This window comes from Dipodomys merriami, unplaced genomic scaffold (genome assembly GCF_024711535.1).
Source record: "Dipodomys merriami isolate MVZ:Mamm:240054 unplaced genomic scaffold, mDipMer1.0.p SCAF_1325, whole genome shotgun sequence".
In the NCBI taxonomy this organism is placed as follows: domain Eukaryota; kingdom Metazoa; phylum Chordata; class Mammalia; order Rodentia; family Heteromyidae; genus Dipodomys; species Dipodomys merriami.
In genome coordinates, this window is record NW_027202633.1 from 106,258 (window position 1) to 118,368 (window position 12,111).

General features: G+C 38.4%; 1 long non-coding RNA gene and 1 other non-coding gene across 2 annotated transcripts in view; both read right to left on the minus strand.

Annotated features, from left to right (window-relative positions):
• The window catches only part of LOC138825031 (uncharacterized), a 97,728-nt gene that overhangs the window by 19,308 nt on the left and 66,309 nt on the right, over positions 1-12,111 (minus strand). The window lies entirely within an intron of this gene.
• Positions 8,569-8,675, minus strand: LOC138825032 (U6 spliceosomal RNA). Its single transcript, XR_011371306.1, has one exon. It is a non-coding gene; the product is annotated as a U6 spliceosomal RNA (small nuclear RNA).

The following is a 12,111-nucleotide window of genomic DNA, read 5'->3' on the forward strand; positions in this document are numbered from 1 at the left end:
ACACCATTTTTCTTGGTTCAATTCTGGATTGAAAGCTCTTTCATAACTTTGCCCCATACACATAGTATTTTTTTGTTTTTGCTTTGCCAGTGACCACTGCTTCTATAGAGATATTTCCTGCCCAAGTTCGGGGAACACCTTATTTGGACATTTCCTGTTTGTCTGTTTCTTTGTAGTGTGAGCTGATGATGCTCAGTGAGGCACCAGGGGAAGTTGTCTCTGTGCTTTTTTCTGTTCTGATCTGTGCAAAGTAGCCTGTTCTCCTGGTGCTATCTGCAACTGAAGAGCAAAGATCTGGAGCCAAAGATCTTACTGTGGACATTATAGAAAAAATGTGAGTATCAATACACAATCCATGAAAACAGATAATTATAACTCATGCATCAAGGATGTATATGGCTAATTTCAGTTCAGATCTATAGTTATTTCTGCTTTTGTTTTTGTTATTTGGAAGGTTTTGTTTTGTTGAGACCATATCTCACTATGTAGCTGATGAATGTCCTGAACTTGTGACTCTCTTGCCTCAGCCTCTCAAGTGCTGAAATTACATGCCTGTGTCACCACCTTGTTCAGCTTATTTTTGTCTTTTTTTGTGCCATTTCTGGGTCTTGAACCTAGGGCCTGATTGCTGAACTTTATTACCTAAGGCTAGTGCTCTACTTGAGCCACAGCACCCCTTCCAGGTCTTTTGCTGGTTAATTGGAGATGAGAGTCAAGTTGGCATAGAACCCCAGTCCTCATATCTCAGTCTCCTGAGTATCTAGGATTACATGCATTAGTCACCAGTGCCTAGCCTTCTTATCTTTTTTTTTTTTTGTGGGGGGAGGGAGGTGCCAGTACTTGAACTTAGGGCCTAGGCACTTTCCCTTAGCTTTTTTGCTCAAGATGAGGACTCTGACACTTGACACAGTTCCACTTCTGGCTTTTTGCTTGTTAGCTAGAGATAGAGTCTCATGGACTTTCCTGCCTGGGCTGCCTTCAAACTTTGATCCTCAGATCTTAGCCTGCTGAGTAGCTAGGATTACAGTTATGAGCCATTAGCACTAGTGTTTTTATTTAGAATTTGGTCCTTCTACTGCCTAGTCATTCTCTTTGCAATCATACAGCACTCTTAAATGATATTATTCCATGTCAGGGGAGTCTTCCATCTCTGTTAATCATCACCCAGAAAAGAAAGTATTGAGTCTTTAAAATCTATGACTTTTATAAGTCACTGAAAATATTGATACTTGTTTCCTGTAAATCGACCGAAAATTGTATGAAATCCAACAGATGGTGAGAAATTGACTGTTCACTTCTGCCAAATTTGGTCTCAGCAATTATGACAAAATGCTTAGAGTTCTGGATCAGGCCACTTAGGCCTTGGCTTTAGATCAGAACCCTTGATTCATGGACACATTGTAAACTAAAGGAAAGGGAAGGGTAAGAGCTGACTCATTTGGTCATTTTTTCTTATTTTTCCCTTTTCCTTCCCCCCTCCCTTTTCTTTTCCCCTTTTCCTTTTCCCTTACCCTCTCCCTTTCTCTTTCACTCCTTCACAGTACTGGTATTTGAATTCAGGGCTTTGTGTTTGCTAAGCATGTATAAGTCAGCCACACCCCTTTTTTTACTTAACTTATTTTTCAAATAGAGTATTACATTTATGTCTGTGCCAGCTTGGACGGCAATTTTCCTATTTGTACTTCCCAAATATCTGGAACTACAAATATATAATCATATGTTCAGATTTTTATTGGTTGAAATGTGGTTGCTCAAGATGAGTTCTCTGAAACTTCTTGTCTAGGCTGACCTTAAACTGGAGTCCTCCCAAGTAGCTAGGACTACAGGCAGCACCACTTCTTTTTAGATAAGTTTTCACTGTGTAGCCCATACTGGCCTTGAACTTGCTGTCTACCCAGACTGCGCTTGAATTCTCAGTTCTTCCTCAGCCTTCTGTGTGCTGGGATCAGATATAACTTAGAGTGATATCTCCACTTCATTGAAAAGCAACACAAAAAATCACCTTAAACTTAACTATCACTCATACCAACTACTGAAGTTTTCACTGCTTTTCCCTTTCAGAGGTAATTAGATTGACATTGTTCATTAGGATGATGCTTAATGTTCTTGTGATCTGCTGTTCCCTTCTCCCTGTTTTGGTAGTCAGCTTCTATAGCCCTCCCTAGCTTTGCCCTTGGTAATAATGTAGTAAATGATGTTTTTACCATATAAAATATTAACTACTTTATGTTTTGATAGATATGTGACAGTTTCTGGTAAGCATGAGAGTGATTTTGGAATCCCTTTTGTCACAGTATAGTGGAAAAAACATAGTAGAAAAACTGTGTAAGGCTGGGAAGGTGGCTCAGTGGTAGAGCACTTGCCTTGCATGCATGAGGCCATGGGTTCGATTACTCAGCACCACATAAGCAAAAAGAAAAAAATAGCCAGAAGTGGCGCTGTGTCTCAAGTGGTAGAGTGTTAGCCTTGAGCTGAAGAGCTGAGGGACAGAGCCCAGGCCCAGAGTTCAGGCCCCACGACCAGACTCCCCCCCCCAAAAAAAAAAAAGAAAAACTGTGTAATTCAGTGTTTTCCATGGCAGCTCATGAACTGGTAAGGAGAAGTGGCTATTTTCAATAACCAGGAGGGGGCTGGTGGAAATACCAGCATGTGCAGTGAATACTGAGTACTTCCTTCATCTTCCTTTAGGTCATCTTTCTCCTAGACTTCTGTTCTTTGGACATTTCACAATGTACTCTCTTGAGAGAGTTCAGTACCTTAACAGAGCTGTTGAAGAAGCTCTACAATGACCCTGAAGGAGGACTGAGCAAGGTAACTTCAGTTGGCCCTGAACCTATTTTGCTTCCTCTCTTCAGAGAGATATGACTCTACCATATAAAACCTACTGGACTACAGATATATACAAATAAGTTGCCTCTAGAAGCTTTATTGGTATTTTTGCCAACAGGGATAGTAAATATCATCTTGATTTGTCATTAGCACAAGAAAGGAGGCCAAAAAGCTGTATATCCAATCATTTTATCCAATCATTTATCCAATCATTTTAGGTTATATTAAGTTACATAAAATCTATGTAAATAAAGGCTGAAACTTTTGTCTAGCCAGGTGCTTGTAGCTCATACCTGTAATACTAACTACTCAGGAGTTGAGATCTGAGGATTTCAATTTGAAGCCAGTGCAGGCAGGAAAGCCTATGAGATTCTTATTTCCAAATAACCAGTTGGGGGGGAGGGGGGCTAATGAGGAGGGGTAGGCTTGAGCTGTGGCTGAAGTGGTGGAGTGCTAGTCTTGAATGAAAAAGCTCAGGGAGAGCACCAAGACCCTGAGTTCAAGCCCCATGACAGGCACACACACACAAAAAATGAAGTCTAAAAAAGAAAATGTACATGGAAAGACAAATAAGAAGGTTTAGTATTTAAAAGAATTATCTCCCACACTTAATTTTTATTATATAAGATTTGTTCACAGTCTTTTTGAGTTTCATAACTGCCTGATGGTAATAGAAAGGGCATGTACATTTAGCAGATCTTTTTTATTTTCTCATTTTGTTTTTTGGTGTAAGACTGGAACTCAAACTTAGTACCTGTTGCTTTGGCTCATTGGGTAGTGCACTACCAACCAACTAATCCATGCCTCCAAACCTGATGTTTTTGTTGGTTGTGGGGCTTAAACTGAGCCTGGGCACTGTTCCTGAGCTTTTCAGCTCAAAGCCAGTGCTCTACCACTTGAGCCACAGCATCCAATCTTAATCGGTTTTTTTTTGCCAGTATTGGGGCTTGAATTCTGAGCCAGGGCACTATCCCTTAGCTCCTTTTTCTCAAGACTAGCATTCTACCACTTGACCTATTTCTGGCTTCTAATTACAGATAAGACTTTCCTGACAAAGCTGACTTCAAACTGCAATCCTCAGATCTCAGTCTCCTGGGTAACTAGGATTAGAATCATGAGCTAAAAAGAAAACTTTATTTTTTAGAGGAAAAAAAGAGTGGTCTTAGACATGCCAAGGTCCTAAGTAAAAATGTGAGCTCTTTAAACTTTTAATTCAGTGTTTTTCTCCAGTGGAATTCATACTAATACTTATTTTTAAAAATAGTTGTGTCACTGCTAAAAGATAAAAGCATGAGTCCCTAAAGTATAATCCTAATGCACTTCTGCTGAGTGATAGATGTCTATTGATCTCTGCGTAGACAGGAAAATCAGATTAGCCTGTATAAAATTTCATCAGGGCTGTCAAAGCCTGTGATCTACAGCACTGATAGTTTATTTTGACAGTTGGTTGTGTAGTAATATCTGGAATTTTCTCTTACTCATTTGTCTGCCTAGCTGGATGTTGAGACCTGGCAGCAGGAACAGCCTGTGGTATTACATATATGGTCCAAGAAATCTGCCCATAACTATGAAAATAACTGCCATGAAGTATCTGTCTTTGTTAGCCCAAGGGCAACCTATTTTGAAGTGGAATTTGATGAGAGGTGTGAAACCGAAAAGCGCTAAGACTCACATGTTTTTTCTTCCAAGCAATAGTGGATCAAAAACAAGAGAAAGAATATAATAGAGATTATGCCTTCACAGGTATGATTATCTGGAATTTACAGACTCTAGAGGTGGGAAGACACACTGACACAAAGTTGGTACTTATAAGTGGCCTAAGGTAAGTCATATTCCCCAAACAAGGTAAATAAGTACTTCTGTAGCAATTCTTGTCCTTTTTCCAACTTTAGAGCAATAATGGTATGGTGTGTAGAAAGAGAAGGACTAGCTAGGCTCTGGTGGCTCATGGTCATATTGTTCAAAATCCTAGCTACTCAGCAGGTTGATATTTGAGGAATAGGATTTAAAGCTAGCCTAGGTAGACAAATCTAAGAGAGCCCTATCTCAACCAGCAAAAAGCCAGAGTGGAGACATGGCTTGAATGGTACAATGACAGCCATGAGCAAAATAGCTGAAAAATACTCAAAGCTCTAAGTACAAACCTTAATACTGGCACATTTCTAGAATGTAACCACACCCATATTTCTAAGGGTTGCTTTGATACTCTACTTGTAGAAAGGAACAGTTACACTAGAGATTATGTAGCCCACAAAAGCTAAAAATTTAACTATCTGGCTCTTCATAGGAAATTTGCTAATACCAATGTTGTCCAGAATAAATTAAAGAGCTGTTAATCTCTGAGTTCAGAAGGGCCAGTGGATCCAAGAGAAAGACTTAAACCATGGTGAAAGCTAGGAGCCCGGCTGACAGATCTGTTTAATATCTGGGCTGCAGCCTGCTTCAGACTGTTTACTTCTCTCTCCTATCAAGGGTCTTGGTTGAGAACAAAGAACTGAGTCAGTGATCACTGGTTGAGCAGATAGTCACTTGAGTTTTAGAAAGCTGAGCAGCAGTTTTCTACTAATTCTGCTTTCTAAATGTAGTTGTGAGTTTTGTGTTTTGGTATCATCTGTGTACATTTCTCTCTTAATCATTTTGAACTTATAGAAATGGAGACCGCTTTTAAGATTTTTTTGAGTCACAAAGAATATACTTAACTGCTGAGTTGTTGCCTCCTTCCATCTTGTTGACCACATGACTTTTTTTTCTCTCTAGAACGTGACGTTTAAGGATGGTGCTCTTTCATTCTGACAGCAGTAATAATGAATGGGGCTACAAATTCACCGTCACTGCCTATGGCCTGCCTGATGTTGCCGTGTCTTGTGGGTTAGACTTGCAACTCCTTGTTTCTCGACTAATGGTCCGCCTTGACTCCCAGTGCATGGCACTCAACTCTGTGCATCGTAAGTTCACAGTCTTGTCCCTTCCTTTTTCATTACAACTGTGTTGAAGAGCAAGGTAGGAACTCTTTCTCATAGGTGGTCTCCACATCACGAAAGAGCAAGGTATTAATAATGTTTCTTTTTAGTTTTCTTTAAACCAAATCAAAACAGTTTACCCACTGGGCACCATTGGGAAGTTTCTTGACTCAGGCTTTGGCCCTATCACAAAGTACGCTGTGGATGCCCTCTGTGGAGGACAATTGGGGAATTGCTGTTTATAGCAGCAGCATAGTCATTTTTAGAGATTTAAGTATACTCCAAGTAGATGGTAGAAATATAGTCATTTAATTGTTGTTTAAGTGAAATTTATGTGAACATAAATAGGTATGTGAATATATGTATTATCGTAAAATACATTAATCAACTTCGTATCATTTGTTCCAAGGGATAGATTCATAGAATAAATCTTTTGGAGTATTTTATATCTATATAATTTTTTAAACATTTTTCTGATTGTAAAATCAAATATCATTCATCCTAAATGGTCATTTTCTGTTAGGATTTTAAAAAGAGTTAGCTAAGGAAGAACAGCAGCATGTACGTGGTATTCAGGTAAGGAGTAGGTTTATTCATCATTCCAGCTGACACCAGACCATCTTGGTCCTCAACGTGGTGGGGAAAGGCCTGGGAAAGAGAGCTTGAAGAGCTGAGAAAGAGAGAGAAAAGAGCTAGAAAAGAGCTAGAAAAGAGCTAGAATAGAGACCATCTGGGAAAGGTGGGAAAGAGAGAGCGAGGAAAGAGAAGAGACCTGGGAAAGAGAAGAGAAGGAAAGAGATGAGAAAGAGCTATAAAAGAGCAGAGAAAGGTCATCTGGGCCTGAGCTAGACCTTATCTAAGTTATGGGCGGAGAAATTTGTGGCCACATCAAATTCAGATGTCACCTCAGCAGATGCAGATGTGACCTCTTCCATTTGTGCCAGTTGCCTAGATAACGCAAGTACTGGGTACAAAATTTGCTGCGAGGAGGGTGGAGTCTGCTTGCCATCTAGGAGCAGACCTTACACTTTCCAAAGCCTGTGTGTCTAATTTCCCTTAGTTTCTTTTTTAAAAAATTTTATTGTGAAAATACTGTACAGAGGAGTTAAAATTACATTGGCAAGGCAATTAGTACATTTCTTATCAAGCATTGCTGCTACCTCCTTTGTTTCCCCTTCCCATCCTTCTACCTTCCCTACCCTGCCAAAGTTGGAAAGTTCGTTTTTCAACATAAGGATTTGTCCAACTCATTGTTGTAATAGGTCCACCTATATCAGTATTTAAACGGTTTGTTTTTGCCCTTCCACTCCACAAATTATAACAACATCAAATACAATGAAAGCAGGGATTATACCGTGGGGGACAGACATACAAAGCAACAAAGAAATCATCTTATAAATATGTTAAATACAATTGCAAGAAAGAAAAAAAAACATTTGACTACTTATCTTGGGGTTCATTTCATCTAGCATCAACTTATCTGACCTTTTCTTCTTGTCTCAGACATAAACTAGTAGTTCATAAACTGACAAATAAATGTAAGGAAGCCAACAAAAAAAATCAGTTCCTCTCATCTGATGATGCCTCTACAACAATGAGGAAAGAGTTCATCCTGCTAAGGAACTATGATAGGATATCAAAAAGAGAATTCATTCTTCTAGGTCTTCCCTATTTTTTCAATGTAACTTAAATGATGTAAAACACAATATACCGCTCATCAGTTTTGCACATTTTTATATGGACTTCACCTCAGTCTACAACATTCCTTCATTATTCTGTTCCTGATATTTTTACACTACCAAGACATAAGAACATTTTCATACAATTTTTATTATAAAAAAACTGTACAGAGGTGTCACATTTATGGGAGCAAATAATGAGTACATTTCTTAACAAGCATTGTTCCCTCTTCCCACCATCCCTTCCCTCCCACCTCCACAAATACGCTCCCCTCCCCCCTCCCCCTGACTAAATTGTAAAGTTCATTTTTCAACAGAGTGTCTTGTGCATCTCATTGTTACAATGAGTTAACCTGTATCCCTATTTAACCATTTTGTATTTCCCTTCCCCTCACCAAATTAGAGAAACATATACACAGGATGTAGGTGTACCAACTTCAAATACAATGAAAACAGGGGTTATAGCGTGGGGGAGGAACATATACAGAAAGAAAAAAAAATCACATTGCACATCATAAGTACGTTAGAAACAATAACAAGAAAGAAAAAACATACTTGTGTCCCTGTCTTAGGGTTCATTTCCCTTAATATCATCTTATCTGCTCATATGCACATAGCTTTTGACTTATTCTGCTTATCTCAGACATATATTAGTTATTGAAAATAAGGGAAACCACGGGACCTATGTTTCTTTGGACTTGGCTTACTTCACTTAATAAATTTTTTTCCAAGACTTTCCAATTCCTAACAAATTGGGTGATACTATTCTTTCTGATGGAGGCATAGCATTCCATTGTTTATATACACCCACATTTTCTTGATCCATTCATCTACTGAGGGGCATCAGGGTTGGCTCTATATCAGCTATTGTAAATAATGCTGCAGTAAACATAGCTGTGCTGGTAGTTTTAGTATGGTCTTGTTTGTGATCATTCGGGTAAATGCCCATAAGTGGGATTGCTGGGTCATAGGAAAGCTTCATATGGAGTCTTTTGAAGAGCCTCCATACTGCTTTCCAAAGTGGTTGAACAAGTTTACACACCCACCAAGAATGCACTAGAGTTCCCTGTGGCCAGATACTCTCCAGCATCTGTTGTTGCAAAAATATGGAACATTTCACTAATTTGCATGTCAACCTTGCTCAGGGGCCATGCTAATCTTCTCTGTATTGTTCCAATTTTAGCGTATTTGCTGCCTAATTGAGCACAGAACATTTTTTATATATAAAGTGTAATTGATTTTCTTAAACTAGACAATTCAAAAAAAAGTAAGTTCAAAAGAATTCTTGTGAAATTTTAGAAGCATGTATTTCTTTTTTTTTTTTTGTTAGCAATACAACAAACTGTTAGTACCATGCATTTCTTACATAAGCACACATTTAAGAATAAAGTCAAGACTGGCATGTCAAAAACAAAATAATTCCAGATATTTGTTGTTCAAGAGATGTGTAGGAGGAGGAATTCAATTGTTCTATACAAGGCACCTGTCATAATGAACACTGCAGCAAGTGTTAAGGTTGTTAAAAGTTTTAAATTTTAAATGTATTTAATTTTGGGAATTTGCATATATATGCCAAAATTAGGACTGTTTGGCAGGTGATAAACTTTTCTATAAAGTATTTAAGGTTTATGGTAGCAGACATATGGTACTAATTATGTACATTTCAGAGTTTATAGAAACATTACCAATAAGAAGTTGCAAAGTCTTTGCGTAAAGAAGCAGAGTGAAGAGTTAAGACTTTGTTAACTAGATAGTTTCTGTTTAATTTTTAGGGCTTCCTTACTTTACATGTTAGTGAGGAACAAATGATGATATAAGCCATATACAAATGATGAGATGAGCCATAAAAAGTAATCTTAGTGGGTAATTTTAAAGACTACTCATAGCCTATAAAACTCTTTTTAAGGGGCTGGGAAGGTGGCTCAGTGGTAAAGCGCTTGCCTTGCATGCTTGAGACCCTGGGTTCGATTCCTCAACACCCATAAACAAAAAACAAGCTGGAAGTGGTGATGTGGCTCAAGTGGTAGAGTGCTAGCCGTGAGCTGAAGAGCTGAGGGGCAGCGCCCAGGCTCAGACTCCAGGGCCACGACCAGACCCAAAATAAAAACCAAAACAAAATCCTCTTTTTAAACATCATAATCTTAGCCAGTTTTAAATGTACAGGAATATGAGAAAGTAGTAAAATCTAATATGTAGAACACTGGTAATTGTTTGTTTTTTTATTTGATTAATCATTAATATTTAATTGTCCATTTTCTTTATTTGTTGCATTGTTTTCCTTTTTGTAATATAATACAACTTTTTATAAGTCGTCCTCAGGAGGTACTTTGAGAAGCTTACTGGGATGGCCAAAGCATTTTTTATAGGTGCATGTGAGTTTACAAAGAAGAAAATTAAGAACAAATTATTTATTAAAAAAATTATCAAGTACAGTCTGAATTAGGAGGGATGATAAAGGTCCACACCCAAAATCTTAGCCTTCGTCTGAAGCGGCGGTATTACAGAGTTGAGACCACAAAAGTGAGAGACTGTTTTTGTGTTTTTTGTTTTTGTCAGTCTTGAGGCTTGAACTCTGGGCCAGAGCGCTGTCCCTGCACTCTTCAGCTCAAGGCTGGCACGCTATCCCTTGAGCCACAGCACCACTTCTGGTTTTCTAGTGGTTTATTAGAGATAAGATTCTCACGGACTTTCCTGCCTGGGCTGGCTTTCAACCGGGATCCTCAGAACTCAGCCTCCTGCATAGCTACGGTTACAGTCCTGAGCCACCGGCACCCAGCAGTGTTTTGTTGATTTTTATTTTGTTGGTCATGGGGCTTGAACTCTGGGTCCTGGGTGCTGTCCCTCAGCTCAAGGCTAGCGGTACCATTTGAGCCTTCGTCTTTTTCTACTTCTGTAGTGCTGAGGAATCAAACCCAGGGCCCCATGCATGCAAGGCAAGCACTCTCCCATTGAGCCACCTTCCCAGCTCCAGAAAGACTGTGCTTTAAAAAATCATCTAAACAATATTTGCTTTCTGCTTTGGGTTATATAATGAAATATATGAATATCTTTTTATATTTTTGTGAATTGTCATACTTCTAAATTTATGCTAACTTGAGCCACTTTATCCTTTTCAAAGTCATGAAATATCTCTGAGACTGTTCTTCTGGGAAGATTATATTTGCACTTATAATTTCTTCTGAGTCATTTTTATTTTTTTATTGTGAAAAAACTGTACAGAGGGATTACAATTACATGGGCAAGATAATGAGTATATTTCTTATCAAGCATTGTAGCCTCCTCCTATATTTCCCCTTCCCATCCATTCCAAGCCTCCCCCCCACCCAATCCTCCCCCCACCCCCTACCAAAGTTGTAAAGTTCGTTTTCGACATGACAACTTGTACTTCTCATTGTTGCAACGGGTCCACCTGTATCCTTATTTAAACGACTTGTTTTTCCCCTTCCCTTCCACAAATTATAACAACATCAAATACAGTGAAAGCAGGGGTTATAATGTGGGAGAGAGACATACAAAGCAACAAGGAAATAATCATATAAATGCGTTAGAAACAAATGAATGAAAGAAAAAAAAACATTTAAATACGTATCTTAGGGTTCATTTTCCTAACATCACCTTTTCTGACCTTTTCTGCTTGACTCATACATATACTAACTATTGCAAATGAGGGAAACCATGGGACCTATGTTTCTTTGGGCTTGGCTTACTTCACTTAATATAATTTTTTCGAAGTCTTTCCAGGCCCATATCAAGCATTGAAATAGAAACAGCAATAAGAGACCTTCCATCTAAGAAAAGTCCAGGACCAGATGGTTTTGCAGCGGAATTCTACAAGGCCATCAAAGCAGAGCTCACACCAATACTCCTCCAACTCTTCAATGAAATTGAAAGAGAAAGTTCACTACTGAACACATTCTATGAAGCCATCATAATCCTCATCCTAAAACCAGGCAGGGAATCATCATTTTTATTTTTTATCAAAATCATTTTATATGTTATATTGATGGGTTATCATACATCAGATACCTTCAAATGTACATGAAGAGTCTAAAGATAGCAGTATGAATATTCTCATACAGCTCTTGTTTATCTGTTATGTACTTTCAGTGTTATTGTACTTCTCTCTTTCACCCTTTTTCATTCATAGTCTTTCTCTTTCAGGCTCCATGTCTGCTACTTAGAATTTCAGCTGGTCTATTATCCTTCAGGATCCACTGGTTTTGTGGGAACATGATAGGGACCAACAGTTTCCCTTGCAGTTTTTAACAATTATAAGATTGGCGTGATATTATTCTTTGCCATTCTAAATGGCAAAACAACAGATCTAGGAATTCCTTTTCACTTTTCTTCTGTTATAAATTTTATCTCATAGGAATCATTGGGATAGGTAAGATATTTTGACTTGAGACCTAAAAGTTCTTTTTCTTTTACAAAAAACCTTTGTCTTTGATTATCAGTAAGTAACTACATGTAATGAAAACAAAACTATCCTATTGTAAGCAGACCGAAGTTGTTCACGGGGATGAAAAACAAGGTAATGGGGCAAGTGAGAACAAAGGATACCCATCATAGAGCACAGCTCCTCAGAGCAGTTTAACATGTACACTTTGTGAGAATGACAATGTGCTGGGAACTATTGATTA